Here is a 19,086-nt window from a genome sequence, read left to right as displayed (position 1 = left end):
GCCCGACGTTCGCGCTCCCGGCAGAGAACCGCGCTTCCTTCTCGGAGCGCGTATACGCTGTGGGCGAAGAAGCCGCCCTGCTATTCCGAGACCCGGGTCCCCGCGCCGGGCCGGCCGGCCGGCTCGCAAAGCGCGGCCGTGGAGCCGGAGGCAAAAAATAGGGAGCCGCGGCGGGGAACCCCGGTAATTTTAGCGGCCCGGGCGCAAAAGCTCGCTCGTTTGCAGGAGAGAGAGAGAGCTGGCAAGCGCGTTCGGGCTTTGTGGTTTACCAGCGAAGCTATATACACCGACGCCGGACGAGGCGCGATGCGGTCTGCCGAGCCCCTGTTCTACGGCAATGAGAGACGCTTGCGGTGGGAAAGACAACTGATAGTAAAACGCCTGCAGAATACATATCCTGGCCTACCCAAGTGCAACCACTGCCAAACTCCAGCAACCATGGTGCCCAATTGGGGTGCCCGCGGGTGTGCCCAATTGACGAATCAAGCAGAGATCCGCTCTTACGAAGCGGAATCGTACACTAAACCGACCTCCACGAAGACCTGGAGGAAGTTATCCACTGGATACTAGAAGATACACTCATCCGAGCCAGAATAAACATCTGGCGCAAAGCCTTGCTCGCAGCGGCCGCTATACCTGTCCGGCGATAACGGGTGCTGCAAGATATAATTCCCATTGTAAGGAAGACACCTTTCTCTGGGCAGTGCTGAAGCCAACAAACGCTGTATAAAGCCACATAAATTCATTCATTCGTTAGGCCATTCATCTCAAAATTAAAAGAAAAAGACAGAGGAGAAATGAAAAAAAAAAACGGAGCATTTCGGCAGGTCCTCCTGCTTCATTTAGCTGTACACAAATGCTTGCAAACGTAATTTCGATACAATATTGCTTCTATTCTGTACATATTATGTACAGAAGTGTTACTGTACGTACGTGCATCTTTCAGGGGCAGCAAACTTCTGTGCACTGCATGTATATGGCTACATATAAAGTTTCTACTGACTTTACAAACTGAGCATTGTGGCCTTTCGGGGGTGTTTTGAGTTTTAGGGGGCATGGTTCGCCGAGCCCCTAAGCACCTTTACTCTCTCCAACTCTCTCTTGTTGTCCGGCTTTCTGAAACAAATCTCAAATCTTAACACGAGCGCGGATCAATTCAACCTACTCGGCTTAGCGCCACTTACACTGTGGTCTGCATGCGGATTGAAGCGAGTGCTGAGGCTCGGAATCAAGTGCGCTTTCCGCAAAATTGCAGTTACCGGCGGTGACTCAGCTTGAACGCGACGACGTTCGAAAGTAGAGTAGAGGTACTCACCACATCCACAGCGCGACTGCTACGGAAACCCGTCAAATGTTGCTATGCATTTACTGCATCAGCAGCAACACTGCAGTTTCTTCAGGCCTAAGCGGCAATACGGGAGTAGTCGGCAAACTGCGTCGCAATTAAGGCGCGGTCAGCTACAGAGAACGCCTCCATGACCAATAACCTGGTCTCCGGAACTAATACCACGAATGCATATGAGGCACATTCACGCACTATGCGCGGTAGAATACTCTCACCCTCCCCTCCTCTTCCCCATTTGCACTACGCGTTCGTAATAATCCTTTTTTCTTTTTTTTTTTCGCAGTGCTGGATATTCTCGGGAGTGCAACTGCGGACGCCTGTCAAATTCCGCTATACTTCTCGCCTACCTTGACTGACTTACAACGCGACTGCGCCGTCTATGACAGGAAGAAACAAGCAAACATGGCAGAATTCAAAAATTGGAATTTAACAGTGTCCAAAATAGAATGAACTGGCCAGCCCACATCTGTGCAGCGACACGTATACTAGAGCGTTGCTGCGACGACGGAACTTCAGGGCAAAGAATTTGTAGTCTTCCTACAGAATCTCCAAGTAAACTCTAGTTTGAGGCAGAAACAGCTGGAAGGCATATACGCGTGTAACAACGGTATCTGCAGTGCGACCTTAACTCGGCAGATATGAGTTTAATCACTTACTTCCAGCAGTGAACACCAAGCCGGCGACTCCGTTTTCTTTGCCAGATCATGCCCACATGCGACACAAAAGATACGTCTTTTTCTTTAGTTTTCGACGAGCAAAACGGAGTAGCTGCGACTCTTTTCACGCCTGTGTCTGTTTGGACAGAACGCCGATTACAGCAACCGCTGGAACGCTGTGACGTTGTGCTTGCGTGCAGCTCTCATACTACGTCATTACAAACGTCACGCCTGCGCTGTCACCTGCGCACAAGCTGCGCTTCTCAGCTGCTTTTATCCTTCTAATACGTCTTGCTATCTCCAGCCATCATTGTGTGATTGGAGTCATACTCTATTGGGCAATAAAGGAAAACAATCTTCGTATTATAAAATGATACGGGTCGGCCGGAAGGTGGCCCTCGTAAAGCATGGAGATAACCGTGACGTTTCCACGTACGCGCAACTAGACAACCCACACCGCACTCAACCGAAACATGCGCAACATACTTCCTATAGTGCCGTGCGTACATAGAAAGTAAAATAGTCAAGAAAACAACGCGGTAGCTTTCTTTTGCAACTGAACTGCAGTCGAGTTACGTAAGTGCTATATACATTGCCCGTCTAGAAATGTAATCTCTGACGTCAAATCTGAAAGCGAAAAGAAAAGCAATGTAAATTTGCTGCTGTTAAGGTCTCAGGCGCAAGCCATGCAGTGTATGATCCGTATAGTTTGCAGGCCTCTACAACGTCATGCGCGAAAGTGCTGGGTAGGGTGAGTCAACTCTTCGTAACCACTGTAACGCGGCAGCTAATGCGCGCACGTAGCTTACAAAGCTACGCAGCTCTACGTCAAGTGCACACGCACGCACGGTTAAATATAGAAAGCGTGCAAGCACTACAGGCGCGCGTGCCATCAGCTACTCCTGCCAGAAACCGCTGTATTATTCTGCTGCGCGTCGAACAGAGCTAAAGAAACACAATACAAAACACAAGTACAATAGCTAAATTTCCGTCTTCTTCGAACACATAAGCGAGCGAGCGCACCCCTTTGACAGGAAGAAGTGCATGTACTTTGTTGCTGGAAATTAAATGGCAACGATCAATCGAGAAAATAAAGCGAAGATGTATCGGTAGATCGCACTCATAGGTTACCGAGTCGGTCACTTTTGCCGATGGTGAAGAGATATGTTGCTTTCTCCTTTTTCATACTTTCATACATAAATCATACGTTTTTTTTTTCGACGAAAAAATGCAAGAATTGTTTCCAGATTGTAGTCTGCCAGGCAAGCATGATTTACAGCTATTTTGTTTCTCCTTTAAACATGAAAATGTGTAACTGACAGACTAACAATGGAGCCGTATAGAGACAGACTTCGCGCAACAAGGTGCTCGCGGCGGAGACAGCGACGACGCTTCTATTTTCCGCAGGCACAGTCAAATGACGGCACCAAGCAGACGACATCCCTTTGGACTCGCGTCGACGGCGCTGGAATTGCTCAGCGCCGGACGCTTTATGCAGCGCTCGAAAAAGGCTACCGCGCGCGGAGTCTGCCAGGAGACGATGGGTCATCCATCAGCCCCACGGAAAACTCTCTCTTTTTCTATTATCTCTCTTCTTCCCGTATTCCCACATTTACAATATTTATATCTCTAATTTATTATGGTCTACACATTTCCTTCACGTCGGATTTCCGCAATTTTCATCTTTGGCCGCAGGTATTTAGTTCGGGCTCCCGCATTGCCAGCGAGGCCATTCCGGTACCCGTGACCCCGACCACTTTCTCTACTCCCCGTCGTCGTGTCTTTTGCGTTGTTCTCCTAATGCGGGCAATCAATCGATAAATATGAGACGAATTCAGCTAGCCTTGCCCCCGTATTCAGAAATGCGTCTTAACTTGAAGCCCTCGCTTGACTTGATTTATATGACGCCTGGCATGAGCGTGCCCAAGATGCCCATTGCGTTTCCTGCGGCGCGTTCACGACAGGCGTCATTTAGATCAAGTCAATTAGCGAGATGCATTAATGAATACGGTGGTTAGAACTCATCATCGAGCTCGAGGCGGTGGCTCGGGGCTCTGGCATTCTGCTGCAGACCACGAGGTCGCAGGTTGGGTACGCGGTCGCGGCGGCCGCATTTCGATGGGGGCGAAAGACGACAGCGCTCGTTTTAGGTGCGCGTTAAAGAGCCACGAGTGGTCAACATCATTCCGGAGCCCTTCACTGCGGCATCTGGCATAGCCCCAGTGTTGGGTTAGGGACGTTATAAACAGGTTACAACCCCGTGAATCGATCAGTGTTTGTACCATATTGTCTTACCACGCAATGCACAAACTCTGTAAACACAGCTTGTTACGAGCGACGACGGCTAGAACAAAGCTTTTGGGGAATTAAGTTTTCTCCCCCCTCCTCTCTCTCTCTTTAGCTATAGAACAACAATCTTAACCCAATCATTACTTTGTTACAGGGGAACAGCGCATAAAAACTGGATTAAGCATCACAAATCTGGAATCCTCACCGGGCGTGCCTAATAAATAAACTTGAATCACTTCAGAACAAAAGTGCCCGTTTCGTAGCAAACGTTACTCTCGAACATCCAGTATAAGTGAAATAAAAATGCCCCTAAAGTTGTATTCTCAAATGACACAGACTGCTGTCATTTTTTGTCTCTCTTTCACAATGTTTGTCATCATCATCATCATCATCAGCCTATATATTTATGTCCACTGCAGGCATAGCAGTGGACATATGCCATATAGCAGCCCACAATTATCACCTCTTCCAAAACAGTGCCTTTCTTTGCCAGAAATAAGCTGTTTTTAGACTGACATCTTGTCCTTGCCATTAATCAATGGAATAAATTAACAGGAGACATTGCCTGTATCACCGACAATGACGAGTTCACTGACAAATTAAAGAGTCATCTTGGGGTGTGAACTCTTATCTGTACATTTCTCCTTTTTCACACGCATACTTATATTAATATGCGAAATTGTGCATACTACTTGTATATTGCTTACACTGTTCACTGTGCATTGTACACTGTGTATGTAATGCCCTCGGTCCCTAAGCGTACATGAATAAGCAAACCTGACGAAGACGAAGAGAGGCACACAGAAAACAGTGTTATGTGTCTCCTACGTGCCTCTCTTCATCTTCGTCCGATTTCTGCGCTGTTCCGCTGTAATTGCTAAGAACCAACAAGCCCAACGCGAAACGCTGCTCAAGTATAACCTCGATTTCGCGTTAGGATTCAAATGACATTGCTTCTGAAAGGAACTACACCGACTGTTAATTAAATTTTCGCCGCAATCTCTTGAATTTGGTCAAGACACATGCTTTTCCAAAACGGTGTGCATGAGAGCGCGGGATTGGAGATGGGGAGGGGGGGGGGGGGGGGGGAGGTAGTGGGTGGAGGACATGCTGCCTCAACTCCCAGTGAGGTATAGTCCACTGCGGCGCTTGGTGAATGGGAGGACCGTCGGTTAACGAGGCGATCTGTCGCGAAAGTCTGTTGGCCCAAGCCTTCTTCGCCCGCGATGACGCGACCGCGCGCCGAAATTCGCTCGCGTAAACGCGCTTATCTCTGCGGAAACATCTGTCCGCGCTATGTACGCGCCGTTGTACGAACTCCGCATCCTGCCGCGCGCGCATTTGTTTCGCGCTGTTTTACTTGGAGTCTGCAGGCGCAGCTCGCGGCGACAGTTCTCGCCTCGCTCACGTGGCTCCGCGAGAACTCGTCGCGCTATTTAATGTTGCGTGGCTCCCTCAGCAGCTTCCTTCCAGCCCTCTCCCCGACTCCTCCTTACCCTCCATCCTCGCCAGCAACACACGCCTTCGCAATCTGCCTCCTTCTAAGTACAGCCCTGCGGCACGCAAGGTCTGTCGGCGACAGTATTGATTCCACGTTGTGGGTTTCTATACTGCCCGCATGGCGGGGATATATGTTACTCTGCACCGCCCGTTCTCGGAAATCGTTTCGCATTTCCGCCTTGTTCACGTAAACGACGTCCATTCTTTCTATGTTTCTTTTTTTCTTCTTTTTTTGGTACTCGTCATTATTACGGCGGTGAGATGCCGTCGCCTATAACGAGCCTTTATTTCTGGAAGTAATGAACGTACACCATACTTCCTTTCCTCCCTTATACCTCAATTCACTAAACTGACGGTGATGCCTCCGTAAGATCCAACCCGTGTTGGAAGCTTGGAGCACGTTAAACGCTGTGGTTTTGTTAGAGTCAGTGCTATACCACTCCTTCACCCACCCCCATTTTTTGTCAGCTTTACTATTTCGCAATTTTTCTATCTTGCTTTTGTTGTTGTATGTGTTGTACTTTGTACTTTATTCTATCTTTATTTGAATGGTTTCTGTCACTTGCAGAGCGCAAACGCTATTACCACTCCTGATAGGGCCCAATGAGACCTGCGGTATTTCATATGCCGTTACCGCTACCGCGTTGCGGTCATGTGCGAGCTGTGAACGTGCTAGCTGATCCCTGCTACTCACGCATCTGGTACGGCTTAGCAAACATGCCTAAAGCTTAGCAAACATGCTTAGCAAACATGCCTAAAGCTGGCAAGTGGCTGGGACGGTAACGGCGGCGGCAGAGCCGTAGGGCTGTGCTAAAACGCTGTCATTATCTCTTCTGTTTTAGCCGCTAGGTAGTCAAGAAAGTTGGGCTAGTTGGAAGCGTCCCATCATTGGATATTTTCAGCGCTTCTAAGAAAGGAGAAAAAAGACAGCCGGACTTGAGTCAGCATTCCTCTTGTCCTGTCCCATCCTTCTTTCTTATAAGCGCTGGAAAAACCCTACAACTCTACGCGCGGTCGCCTCGGTACTAAACGCTGAGAGTGTCGCCATTCAGCCTTTGCGACAATCTATCCATAATTTATTTTTGACGACGGACGAATACCTCCCTGAAACCACAATCAGAAGCCAAATTCATAAATATATTTTTCAATGTTCTTTTTCTCGAAATGAAAAGACGACTACTTACTTCTTTTTGCTTATGAAAACAGAGAAAACGAAGATAATTGTTCGTTTTGGCCCTTGGTGACTGCTGAAGTTTGCTAATAATATATGCAATCATGAGTGGTCAGCTCCGGTTATTAGAAACTACTGCGATGCACGAAGTGTCTTGCGAAAACGGGGAATTAGAGGCCATCTCTCTGTTTCTCTCTATGTAGAAAAGCCCCTCAGTAGCAAATAAGACCATTCACCAAACAAAGGTGTCCGAAAAAAAGCCGCAGTATTTGCACTCTCCACGCAGGCACCACTATACCAACAAATGACGCAATTCAGGGGGAAAGAAATGTGGAAGAAAGGTTGTGCGGAAAAGGAGACGGCGCAGGTAAGAAAATAGAAGCGATTGTTTGACATTCCAGGCAAACGGTGGTACTGCCGAGCTCGTAATTAGAAATGTTTATGCCATTACTTCGTCGACAGGGGAGCAAGCGGCGTGCGACCAGTGCAAGCACAAAAAGGAACGCATCCTTTGCGGGGGAAGTCGTCTGCTGCCCAATATCCTCTCCGGCCGACGCGAGTCGCGACCACCCGGGCTGCACACCGCTCGTCGAAACGGCGCCGTCGGGGTGAGAACACACAAAGGCCCTCAACGCGAGAGCACACTGCAAGTCAAGGATAACGAAAAAAAAGAAGAAAAATAAAGCTCCGGACAGACAGGAGTTGGCAGTGGTGCCAGCTCGCGACTTCAAACCGTTGCCGTTGCGCAGGATAGTTTCCGGCTAGTTTTCTGCTGGTTTAAGCCTCCTGTTCCTCTGTCATCATGGTCACCCCTCGCAGCCCACTTCCTATCCTGTTCGCTTTCCGCCGCAACTGTAGTCGACTGGCAGAGTTTACTATCTTACTATATATAAAAGCCTACTAGCCTACCGGACTTCTTTCTGGCTAACCGCTCTGCATTTCCTTTGTTTCTCTCTCTTTCTCTCTCTCCTAGCATACCATAGTAGGCTAGTAGGCTCTGAGCATTTCAGCTTAGTGAGCAGGGCTTCCGTGTGAAGTCGCAGTTATGCCCGAAAGGCAAAGCAGTGATGGCTTTGCACACACCAGTGATTACCTCCAAGATAGGGCGCGCGGGTAGCGTACGCGCTCAGCCACGCGGACAGCCAAGCACAGCCACAGCCGGGCTAGAGGAGGAGACGCGCGCTCCCCTGACCCCTCTCCGCCTTGCGTGCGCTCAATCACGTGACCTCCAACATCAGGCGCATCAAGCCATGCGCCATCCTTCTCAACTCAACCTCGCACGCTTTCCTCCGCAGCCACAGCATAAGGCGCGCGGAACGCGATAGGATCTTATCGCGCTTGGACTTGATACGAAACATTACGGAAGCGGCTAAAATCCGCCTGGAGTATCTCGAAAATTTCTATCGTTCCCAAAAATGTGAATTTACTTCCCGACCAGAGAAGATGTCGACCAATTTTCGATTTCATTAGCAGAGTTTTCCTCGGGCTAATCTCTCGTAAGTGACGTTCTAATCCCTCTCCTGTGCTGGTTGTCTGGGCCCCATAGTAAAGCTTTCTTCAGCTGCTCCTTGTTCAAGCACCCCTTGCAGAATATTGAAGTGGGACAAGTCGATATAACGAGACACAAAGACAGAATAAAAAAAAGGAAAAGAAACTATAAGAGCGCTGAAGAGTAGGAAACAGGGTAACCACCAATGTGCGTGTATCTATTACAATGCCCTTCTGCAGTTGTGAGTTCAACATTCCTCCTATTTCTATGACTGTCTTTGATTCTCGCTGTTTCATGTTGTTCCAGTTCAAAATGCAAGTCTATCAACTTTACCGTTATTTCAGAGCTTACAAAATTTGCTTCCATCCTTCTGAAAAAATCGGGGTAGCTTGCGCTAGTAGCGCAAGGCTAAAGACACAGCGGAGCTGATCGGTTCCTAGCTGGTCCTGGCTATACGAAGTGAGGCTAAGTTATACGAAGTAATGCCAAATGATGCTAAGTTATACGAAGTGTATAAGTATTTCCTCGTGGTCCGTGGCATCGGGAAACGCCTCGCGAAGCACTTGCAGTCCGAGCCCACGTAGGGGAAGTGGGGCGAAAGCTACGCAGAGTGTACGGGCGGCGCGCAGCAGACGAGACGCCGGGATAACGTCAGGGCGCATGCGCAGTAGCGCGCAGGTGGTGGGAGCTCGGCCGAGCCGCCGCAAGAGGCGCCTGCAACGGGCACCGTGAGCGTTCGGCGCTAATGCGGGGAAACAGCGAAGCGCGCATGGCGTCGGCAACACCTCTGCGCGTTGTCTCGTTGATGCTGCTACAATTTGTTTCTCTCGCTCGCTCTCATTTTCTCTTTCTCTCTCCCGAGCATAGCGCGCGACGCTCCGCGAGGTGGTTGCTGGGAAACGCAGTGGCAGGCGGCACACCTTACGGCCGGCTTAAACAGATCCGCTGTTAAAAACAAATAAATTTAATTTCTAGCGAACTCAACATACGACTCAACGTCCCTCACAGTATCCAACTCACGTTTATACGCAGGACGTAGAATCGGAAAGCACCCATCTATGTCAGACGCAAGAATCCAATACGTCGTAATACGCCGTCACTCCGCAAAAAGAGCACCGGGGACCGAAATATGGCTAAGCTAGCAACGGTCATTGACTTATGTGAACCTCATAACCAGAAATCCACACGACATCGTACACCGTCCAGCGCAAAAGCGACAACACAGAATGCAAGTACAGTTTCTGAATTTATAATCACTAAATAATTACTGTTCGAGTTCGCCATACGAACGAGATCACACGTGTGTATAATTATATAGACGCGGCTGAGTTGCACGCATTCTGCTCCTGTAACATTTGTCCATTACCTTCCTAATAACGCAACGCGGTCGAGCAATTGGAAGAGAAAAGTAACAAAGCAACGAAGGAAGAGAAACCAAAGAAGGCCAACTCACTCAAATGCCGAGGGGCCATACGGTCCGCAGTGTGTGCCTGTTGTTTATATGCACAGCAATGTATATACAGGCTTGGCGACCGTTCTAAAATGATTTTTAAATAAATAGCTAAACTGCGCCGGACCACGGCAGGCTCGGCGTGCGTACGCGAGCGAGCGAGCGACTTAAGCCGACGTGTCCCCTCGTCGGGGCACTGCGACAAAACACGACCGATGCCCAAAATAAGCACGCACGCACGCGCACATGCACGCACACACACACACACACAAATACAGACACACACACACAAGTGCGAGGTGACCCCGTGACCTTCCCGAGATTTTAGATGCCGCCACGCTAAAGCCGGCTCCGTGGCGGCTGGACGCGCGCGCGTTGTTTGCGCAGGCAAATTGGAACCTAGGATTTGTCCACGTCCAGTTCGCAAAGCCATTGCTTCATCGCACCTCCCCATTCCACCACCCAAAATCCCTCCACTGTATTTTTTAACCCTTACATTCGTCCATTTTATTCTTTGTTTTAATGTACAACGCAATCCCAGTTTTCTATTGCACAGCTGTCCCGTAGCGGTGGCTCTGAGGCTACACAGTTTTCCCGTTCGATACTCGATCGTCGGTACGACTACAGGTGGCGCATCAGGCGTCTTAAGATACTGTCGGAGAGCAATGCTGCAAACCACCGCATGCACGCAGAGAGCAGGAGAAATAAGGGGAACCGAAGGGCTCGATTTTTTTTTATGCACAGCTACAACTCCCGCCATGGCCGTGAGTGACGCTGGCTAGCAGATCTAGTACACGTACATATACGCTCAGGAAAATTCACGGCAGAATAGCCGCTGCCACAGCTGAATTGTAGAGCGCCACACGCGGCGGTCACGGAGTGAAAATCGCGCCATGCGAAACGGCTTTATTTCGGGGGACATGGGTTCGGCTCCCACCTGTTGCAAGTTGTCTTTTCGTCCACTTTATTACTTCCCTTTACCTAATTATTTTCATATTTCAACTAAACAGAACATTAAATTTGCCCTACGCCTTCCTCGGCTTCACTGCCATGTTGTCTTTACGTTGCTGCATATATACGTATACGCGGCGACGCACGGCATCGCCTAACCCATGTACGCACGGCGCTTGCGGCACATCCGTTTTTGCTGAGTGAGGTGACAACGAAAAGAAAAAAAGCATAGGTAAGGTTACGAAATTTCAGAAGCAAATGTAGGTGAAGGAAGAAGGTGCGCGCGAACGAACTGTAGCTAACAAAGTTCAACTATTCAGATGCGCGTCAACAGTGACGAAAGTTCTGCTGCAGATTTTAACGCGAAAGCGTTAAGGGCCCTGTGTCGCAGAAAATCCGGCGTCGGCGTTGGTGTCGGCGTAAGCGCCGGCGTCCGTGGCGGAGAAACTCATCCAGAACCACCCCGACCACGCGGGCCCTCCGCGTGGCGCAGAGGCGTTAGTAAAGAAAACTGAATTTCTCAAAGTAAAATCCGTCAGAAAAATCGTCAAGTACGACTTAACTACAACCTACAGACATGCTAGCGTCGGATCGTAATTTGAATGTACAAGAAAACATAATTTTGTTACAAGGAAACTCAAACACAAATTTCATTTCCAGCATTAATACCATACCAACCGCGGCGCGCCCGGCTAGGTTACTTGCGGAAACACAATCCAGATGGCGCTCGCCTCCTCGGCAGCGTAAGACGGTGGCGGCACGTAGAGGCGAAGGTGGAGAAAAACGAAAGCTGCAGTTGCCGGGAAGCCTGACAAGCATTCAGGGATCTTTGAATGCAATCGCGTTCCAGTTTTAAAGGCGAAGGTTAAGCGTCCTCCAAATTTTTGACAGAAGTTAGCAGGAAACTCGGCCATAAAAGCGCCGATGAATTGTGTTTCGTACCTCGAGCTATGTTCTGAACTGTTTCGTATTTTGAAATATTATTCTGTACGTTCTGCACTGTTCCGCATTTCTAACTGTGGTTCACACTGTTCCTATTTCGGAAACTCGGGGTAATACTTCGAGTGGTATTTCCCTTCCTTCCATAACGTGATAAGGGACGTAGTCAAAGATAGAAAACAGCGGAGTAAAAAAAAAAAAAGGGGGGGGGGGGGGCGAAGGGGACGAGAGTGAATCGTTTGACGCACCGATAGAGGGAGCGCGATACGAAATGCACGCCATCACGCTCGCAAAAGAGACGCCACCGCAGCACTATATATGTGGCCGCTTCATGCCTTATACCGATCCGCAGTTTCGGCTTTCGCGGAAATGTGCTACATAGATCGCGCTCGCATTTTGAAAGGAAGGGAGCCTTTTAACGCGTCGGATTTCGCTCGCTCCACGCCAGTCGCCCTGTATAATACGGTGCAACGGGTCGAACCGTATGAGTGCTGCACGCTTCAGCTTATCACACGCAATTTGTCTTACCAGTGATGTATTACGCTAAGGCGATCGACTGCGTAGGTGTCCGCTTATGCGCGTTCAATACGTGACTCCTCTGTGCCTCTGAAAGCTTGTATTCTTGCATATGTTATGCTTAAACGCCGCGGTTTTGTTGTCAATTCTTTGCGGAAATGTAGTAGTAGTAGTAGTAGTAGTAGTAGTAGTAGTAATAGTAGATCTGTGAATTTAAGGATTGCTTATAATATTGTTGGGTCTACTCGTCAACGAAAGACTACAGGTGTGCTTATGTGTTCTTAGACTCTTCACCGCGCTTTTTCTTTCCGTTCACTCTGGGCTAACGAGCAGCAGCAGATAAATAATAATAATAATAATAATAATATAATAATAATAATAATAATAATAATAATAATAATAATAATAATAATAATAATAATAAGAAGAAGAAGAAGAAGAAGAAGAAGAAGAAGAAGAAGAAGAAGAAGAAGAAGAAAAGAAGAAGTAGAAGAAGAAGAAGTAGGAGGAGGAGGAGGAGGAGGAGAGGAGGAGGAGGAGTCATCAATTCACCAGAATCATTTTTCAGAACAGGATGGCAAATCAATCGCTGCGAAGAGATGAGGCTCCGGTTACTACGGTGAGTGTCGAATCAAAAAGTTTCTGGCATGTGCCGCGAAGGAGTGGTATCCGAAGTATAGTGGTCTGAATCAGCTCTAGGTCCGGTCATATTCTTCCTGATTTCTCTTTTATAACAGGAGCCGCGGTTGCCATGGTCCAGAAGTCATGCCTTTCACACAAATGATCATCAATCACTGATCTAATCAAATATTGTTAACAATACAGCCAAACAAATCAGGGCTCTATGATCACTGCTGTTCACAAATGAAGCATTACGCTGCTATGGGACATGTTACCTTGCTCTTAATTTTTATTAAGTTAATTTCCGACAAAATCTTCATTTTGCGACACGCTAGACCATGTTTTGAGGCAACAACAACAACTAGGTGTCGAATCTGCGTGCATAGCCGGTGATTTATGTTTTGTGCCGCGGTTGGCCTTATAAAATAGATTGAGGTAGTATATGGTCATAAGTCTAGACAGTGTCCACAAAATGTCATGACAAATTTATGACTTAATACAGCCTTGCAATAGATCGAACGATGCGGGGGCAACGGCTAGACATTATTTATAAATGCCTAGACGCCTTCTATACAGCTAAAAGAAATGAATGTTTGCATCAGCCGCCAACGAAAGCACGCAAATATCAAATGCCTTCTACTTGCGAACTGCTCTGCGAATTCGCTTTGCGTGTCGACGCCGGCTCTACCTTCCATCCTACTGCACGGATTTATTGCAACGTAGCACGTTGCAGTCACTTTTTCTTGTTCTTATTCACAAGTAAACCTTACAAAAGGTCATCACAGAAAAAAATTGCTGTATTTTATGTAGGCGTCTTGTTGCCTTCGATGAAAAATTTTGTTAAGATGCAACCGAATATCATGCACAGCATTTGCAAGGAACGAGTAATGAACGGCGAGTAAGCGCGTAGGTAAGTAGAGCTTACTTATACGGCGTTGGAAAAGGTCACAGTGCATATATAAAAAAAATTAATGTCCTTCCAAAAAAAAAAATCGTTCGTTGAACTACGAACGGGCGACGCGCTGGTGCGTAGCAGTGTTTCTTGGAAGGAAGGATTACATAAAAGCGTACATCAACTTAAGCAAAAGCAAAAAAAAAAGTAAAACGAATGCAAATAAGAAAAAAATGCATTCTCCTTCTAACCTTTGCTATTGTCTTATCGTTGCTCGTCTGTAAAAGCATTAACCTTAAACAAAGGTTTTGTGCTCGCATGCCAGAGGCTCCTCGATCACGCTGCCAGCAACGGAGAAGGCAAGAAAGAAAACACGAAGATCGATCGAGACTAATATCTCTCTTTTTTTAACTCTCTATCGTTCTTCTCCGTTAACTATCAACTTCATCGAAATTAATTGATTTTCATAATTCTTAATTACACGGTCCACCAAACTTTATTTCTTAGTCCGACTGCTCACTCGCATACTACTGTTTTCTTTCGGCGCCTTTCTGCTTGTAAGTTTCGTTTCTCACCTTATAATAATTATTTCTCTTACTCTACCTCTCGCCAGCCGTACCTTGGCATATCCCCCTTAGTAGGTAAGTGCCACAGTTAAAGATCATCATCATCATCGTACGAGTGCGATTCAAAAGTTTCACGGTCACATCCCAGCTTTCGGGCCAGCGGTTGCACAGCTGCGGCTCACCTTGGCTCAGCCTCCTCCCGACCCGCCATGGACGACGCCGAAGATTCACGCCGGCAGGATGGTTAGCGGTCGGCGCGCCGCAAGCATCGTCGTCACCGTAAGCGGCGACGGCGATTCACGGCAAGCTTCGGCTGATCGCTGGTACCGCACCACTCGTTGTTTCTTTCCCCTCGGGTCACGATATCCGATTCTCGAGGTACAGATCGAGCGCGTGTGTTATCCGTCTTCACTCCGACGGACAATCCCACTCTCCTGGGATGGACGCAGAGACAACGAACTCGATGATTATGAAGACGACGACGAGGAGGGGCGTAGACGAAGAAGAAGAAGACAAAGAATCGCCTAAAAACGAAGAACCAAAAGGAGGCGCCGCGGTCACGCAGCACGAGACAAGCCGAGAGAAAACGCCGCCGCGAAGGCGACGATGCTGGAGCGGGACCCCAGGTTTAGCACGGACAACAGAGGGCGCCAATGAGTGGCGGCGGCGTCGGCGACGGCAGGAGAGCGTCCAGAAATGTCTGGCTCAGGGAAGGGCGAGAAAGAGAGGGAGAGAAAAAGAAGCGGAGCACAGCCTCACGGGCAGTGCGGCGGGGAGAGGATGAAGATGAGGAAGAAGGCTGAGCTTGTCTTCTCCTTTGAGAACGGGCCCCCCCAGACGATGCACGCGTACGGATGGAGGGAGGCAGCAGGCAAAAAAGCAACGCCTGGAAAAGAACAGAAGTAGACGCGGCGGCTGGCCCGGCGATGGCGGAGAAGGAAGAGGCAGCGGGGAAGGCCTAAGGCAAGGTTAGTAATAAGCGAACTCAACTGAGAAGGGAAAGGGAGCCCGCGGAGGGTAAGAGATAGCCGCGAAGGAGCTGCAGAAGAAGGGGCTTTCGGAAATATGCCGGCAAGGAGGAAAAGAGGCTTGGAAGTGGGAGAGAGCGTATACGAGGTGGCGTATGGTAGGAGGGCAGCAAAGCGGGAGATGAGAAAAGCCCCGTCGCGACAGCATGTTGCGCGAACGGCGCAGCGTGCCAAGTTTAAAAAGCAGATGCGAGAACTGGCGAGAGAGAAAGCACCACCACCGTGGGGCACGGGCGAGCCATTAGCCGCGGCCGAGGGCAGGGCGTCGTGCCTCACCTGAACGGGGCTTGCAGGTATATCTCGGCTCGCGAGGCTTTGGTGATGGAGACCGACCCGGTTTAACCCTTTTGCGCAGCGCTGGCCGTAGAGAGAGGCGAAGACACTAAAGCGGAAGATGCGCTAAGTAACCGCCGCTGTTCTTGCAAGGGCGAGAAGCGGAAGGCGTTGCAGACGTCCGAGAGGCGAGAAGGAGAATCAGAGGTCGGAGAGGACGCGGCGAAACGGTGAGAGCAAACGGCGCAGTCAGCGGATGAGTGATGGAAAACAATGGACCTTTCGCCACATGCATGCTCGCTCCAGTGGAGTTAAAAGGCGCCAAATGAGACCTTGCGCGACGCCATTTGGTGAGCGCTCTCATGCTAATGTGCAGGCTGAAGGGTGACTGACGCCAGCAATCGATGTGCAGCGAGGTACGACGCGACGTGATCGCGGAGCGACCTCGACTACTGAACAGATACAAGACGTATAGTCTTCCTGAGAAAGGAACGCGCCCCCGTGAGGCATCATAAAGTGGTAACCTTTGAGCACGTGGAATAAATATGTGCGCTATAACGGTGTTCACAATGTACAGGCGGAATGGGTTGCTCGTCTTAAGTGTACACCTCAAGGTGTGCCTGACAGTCCTCTTGTAAGGCGCTTTATTCGTATGAATAATGAATGTGCAGTCAGGTTCAATGCCGAATACAGTGAGCCGAGCGGTTATACGTCACCCCGAACACAGTTCAGTGCTTGGCTGCACGGCTATTAACGGATCGTCGACGCGCAGTGTCACCCACGCGGAAAGGGCCGTATTCTTGTTAGGATAAACGACACCTACTGGCATTCCATAGCGCTCCGCTATAAAAGAAGGCTGTTCAATAACGCAGAAAGTATGCCAAATGCTCATTCCACTCAATGTCTAGCGACGCCGTCCTGCGATATCACAGCAACACTCGCCTAGAGAGAGAGAGAGAGAGAGAGAGAGAGAAATAGAAGAGAGGAAAGGCAGGGAGGTTAACAAGACGCACGTCCGGTTTGCTACCGTGCACTGGGGAAAGGGAGTATAGGGATGAAAAGAGAGAGAAAGGAAATAGAGAGAGCACAGTTTCGCGCACATTTGAAACTTCGAACGAACACTCGCCTACCAAAGCGCAAAAGACTTTGGCTGCCAATTTCAAACTGGCGCATCTTTGATTTATCGCAGTCATCCAAGGTCTCAATACCCACGTCGGCCTTTGTATTGGCCGCCGCCATGCGCTCCCTCGGCGAAGTCGCAACATCGCCAGCACCAGCAGCAGCGGCGGCGGCCGACGGTTACAGAGCGCCCGTGCGGAGGGTGCACCTCCTCCTATTCAGCCGACGTAGGCGTTGTGCGCGCAAAACAGCGCCGCCGTTGAAGCTAAACGGGACGAGGCGGGCCATCCATTTCGCGGGTCTTGCCACGGACCCACCACACGCAGGGACGAAGGACGCAGAGCCCGGCGGCGGGGAACAATTCGTCTGGGAGCGCGCCGTCCCATCGGAGAAGACGTGACCGAAGCAGACCGGCCATCCGTCAGCTGGCTGCGGTCCAGCCCGCAGGCCGGAGAGCAACGATTAATCTAGTCGCCCAATCTCTCTCTCTTTCCACTGCTCCCTGCGCTCCCCAGTCCCTTCCGAGCCAGCTGGGAGTAACTATGGAGCGAAGAAAACAGTTTCTTGCACCGGAAGAGCGTGCCAGGGAGGGCTGCCCTCGGGACAGGAAGTGACGCAAGCGCTCGTCCCTCTCGTTTATCTGGACACCGGCCGCCACAAGCCTCGTCAGCGCTGCTCACGGCTGAGACCAACGAGGCCGAAGGAAGTGCCGTAGAAAGGGGGCTATAGTGCGAAACTGTCCATGGTCTGGCTGCTGCCTTGTCAGCATGGACGGTGGAGCCGGTGCTTCCGGTGCGTTGTTCTCTCTCAAAGAGGCCAAGTGTACACAGCAAGCGAAAAACGCGACGCGAGACGACAGCGGCATTAATTGTTTCTGGACAGAGACAGAAGGGATTGCAAGGCAAATGGGCTCGTCGTGGCTGCTAGAATACGGGAACGTCTGAGGCCGTGTTGCTCGGCGGATGAGAGGGGGGGAAATCATCTGTTGTTCGATAGCATAATTGTCTGCGCGCGTGAAAGCACAACCACACAAGGACACACAAACAGAACAAGCGTTTTTTTTTTTTTTTCTTGAGCGGGCGACTTTGTCGTTCGTCTTGTTTCGGCCACATCCGGTGGTTATGTTCCACAAACCTGTGTAGTTTCAGAGTGAACTTGAAGTAAGTGGGACAGCTTACGCGACGACAAACCTACTATCAACACCTCAAACAACCACCTTTCGCACAACAAGGCGTTTGGAATATAACAGACAAGTCAACTCCAGGAGATAAGAGCCCGTCACGGCTTATGTTCGCTATCCATTCGTCTCCTTATAGTTTCGCTGCAGGGATTCTGTGTTATAACCTCGAGACCCAATAACGACAGCGTTTTGCTAATTAGGATAAAGAAAGGTCTAAATACGGGCTAGTACGTTACGTGTATACTGTGAACGGCGTACATGACACAGTTCCGAATGCAGAAATCACCGGAACATCGAGGAGTCTGGTGGAGTTCTGCGTCTATACTTCGCCATTTCGCGTACTTGAAAGCTGATAAGTGCAGTGACCACCAATCTTGTGCGAGTCAATCATGTACGCGTTGCGTCTGCAGTGCCACCCTACAAGTCTGCCTCTCCCTCCCTTCCCTCCCCTCACACACGCGCACACTCTTCTCGGCGACCACTTATCAATTCTACAGATTACACGACCTCCCCAATTCGAAAACTGAGCATAACACTCATGAGATTGCCAAGCCACTCCGCATCAATCTTCCTTCCAACGTCCCCGCACGCGTAGTCACCATCCCCATCTGCTTTGCCGTCTCGCCAAGCGCATGAGTCTGCGCATCCTCTTCGCCTCCTTTATTTATCCTGCTCTGACTCAAACATGCTTACCGGCATAACACTCTGACCAAGCGGCAAAGCCGCCACGCGTCCAGCGTGAATGGGTCGCACAAAAAAGCGTCGTCGCACGTTGCTTGCGGCTCTCATCGCAATGTTTTCGAGAAGAGCACACAGGAAGCGGCGTTCCGGGTATTGCACCTTTTTTTAAAAACGTTTGGCACGGCGTTTGGAAGGCATTTGGCCAACTTCACAGCTCCCCGGTTGCTGCAAGACCGCGTGGGACGCCGAAGGGAGTGGCAGTCGGTCTTCGTCGCAAATCACACACCCCCGGCGAGCCAGACACCCAGACGTTGACACCGGTCGCGATATGCACGACGCGTTGGGAACATGGGTTGGGGGTTAGTGAGCCAATCCGTAGGACATGCCGCTGTCGGCACGCGCTGACACTGAAGAGCGTCC

The 19,086-nt window shown here is 49.7% G+C and overlaps 1 protein-coding gene across 12 annotated transcripts in view; it reads right to left on the bottom strand.

Moving 5' to 3' along the window:
- The window catches only part of LOC119460722 (plasma membrane calcium-transporting ATPase 2), a 336,648-nt gene that overhangs the window by 149,282 nt on the left and 168,280 nt on the right, over positions 1-19,086 (bottom strand). The window contains exon 1 of one of the 12 annotated variants that reach the window (XM_049673151.1): positions 14,568-15,020. The exons of 10 other annotated variants lie outside the window; for them this stretch is intronic. The gene's annotated coding sequence lies outside the window, so the exon portion shown is untranslated. Of the gene's footprint in view, positions 1-2,001; positions 2,152-14,567; positions 15,021-19,086 lie in introns of those variants that run through there. One more of the 12 variants, XM_049673153.1, reaches the window with a different exon arrangement.

The sequence above is a fragment of the Dermacentor silvarum genome, chromosome 8 (genome assembly GCF_013339745.2).
Source record: "Dermacentor silvarum isolate Dsil-2018 chromosome 8, BIME_Dsil_1.4, whole genome shotgun sequence".
Classification (NCBI taxonomy): domain Eukaryota; kingdom Metazoa; phylum Arthropoda; class Arachnida; order Ixodida; family Ixodidae; genus Dermacentor; species Dermacentor silvarum.
Note: the sequence above shows the minus strand (reverse complement) of the source record. Positions and strands in the feature narration are given on the sequence as shown.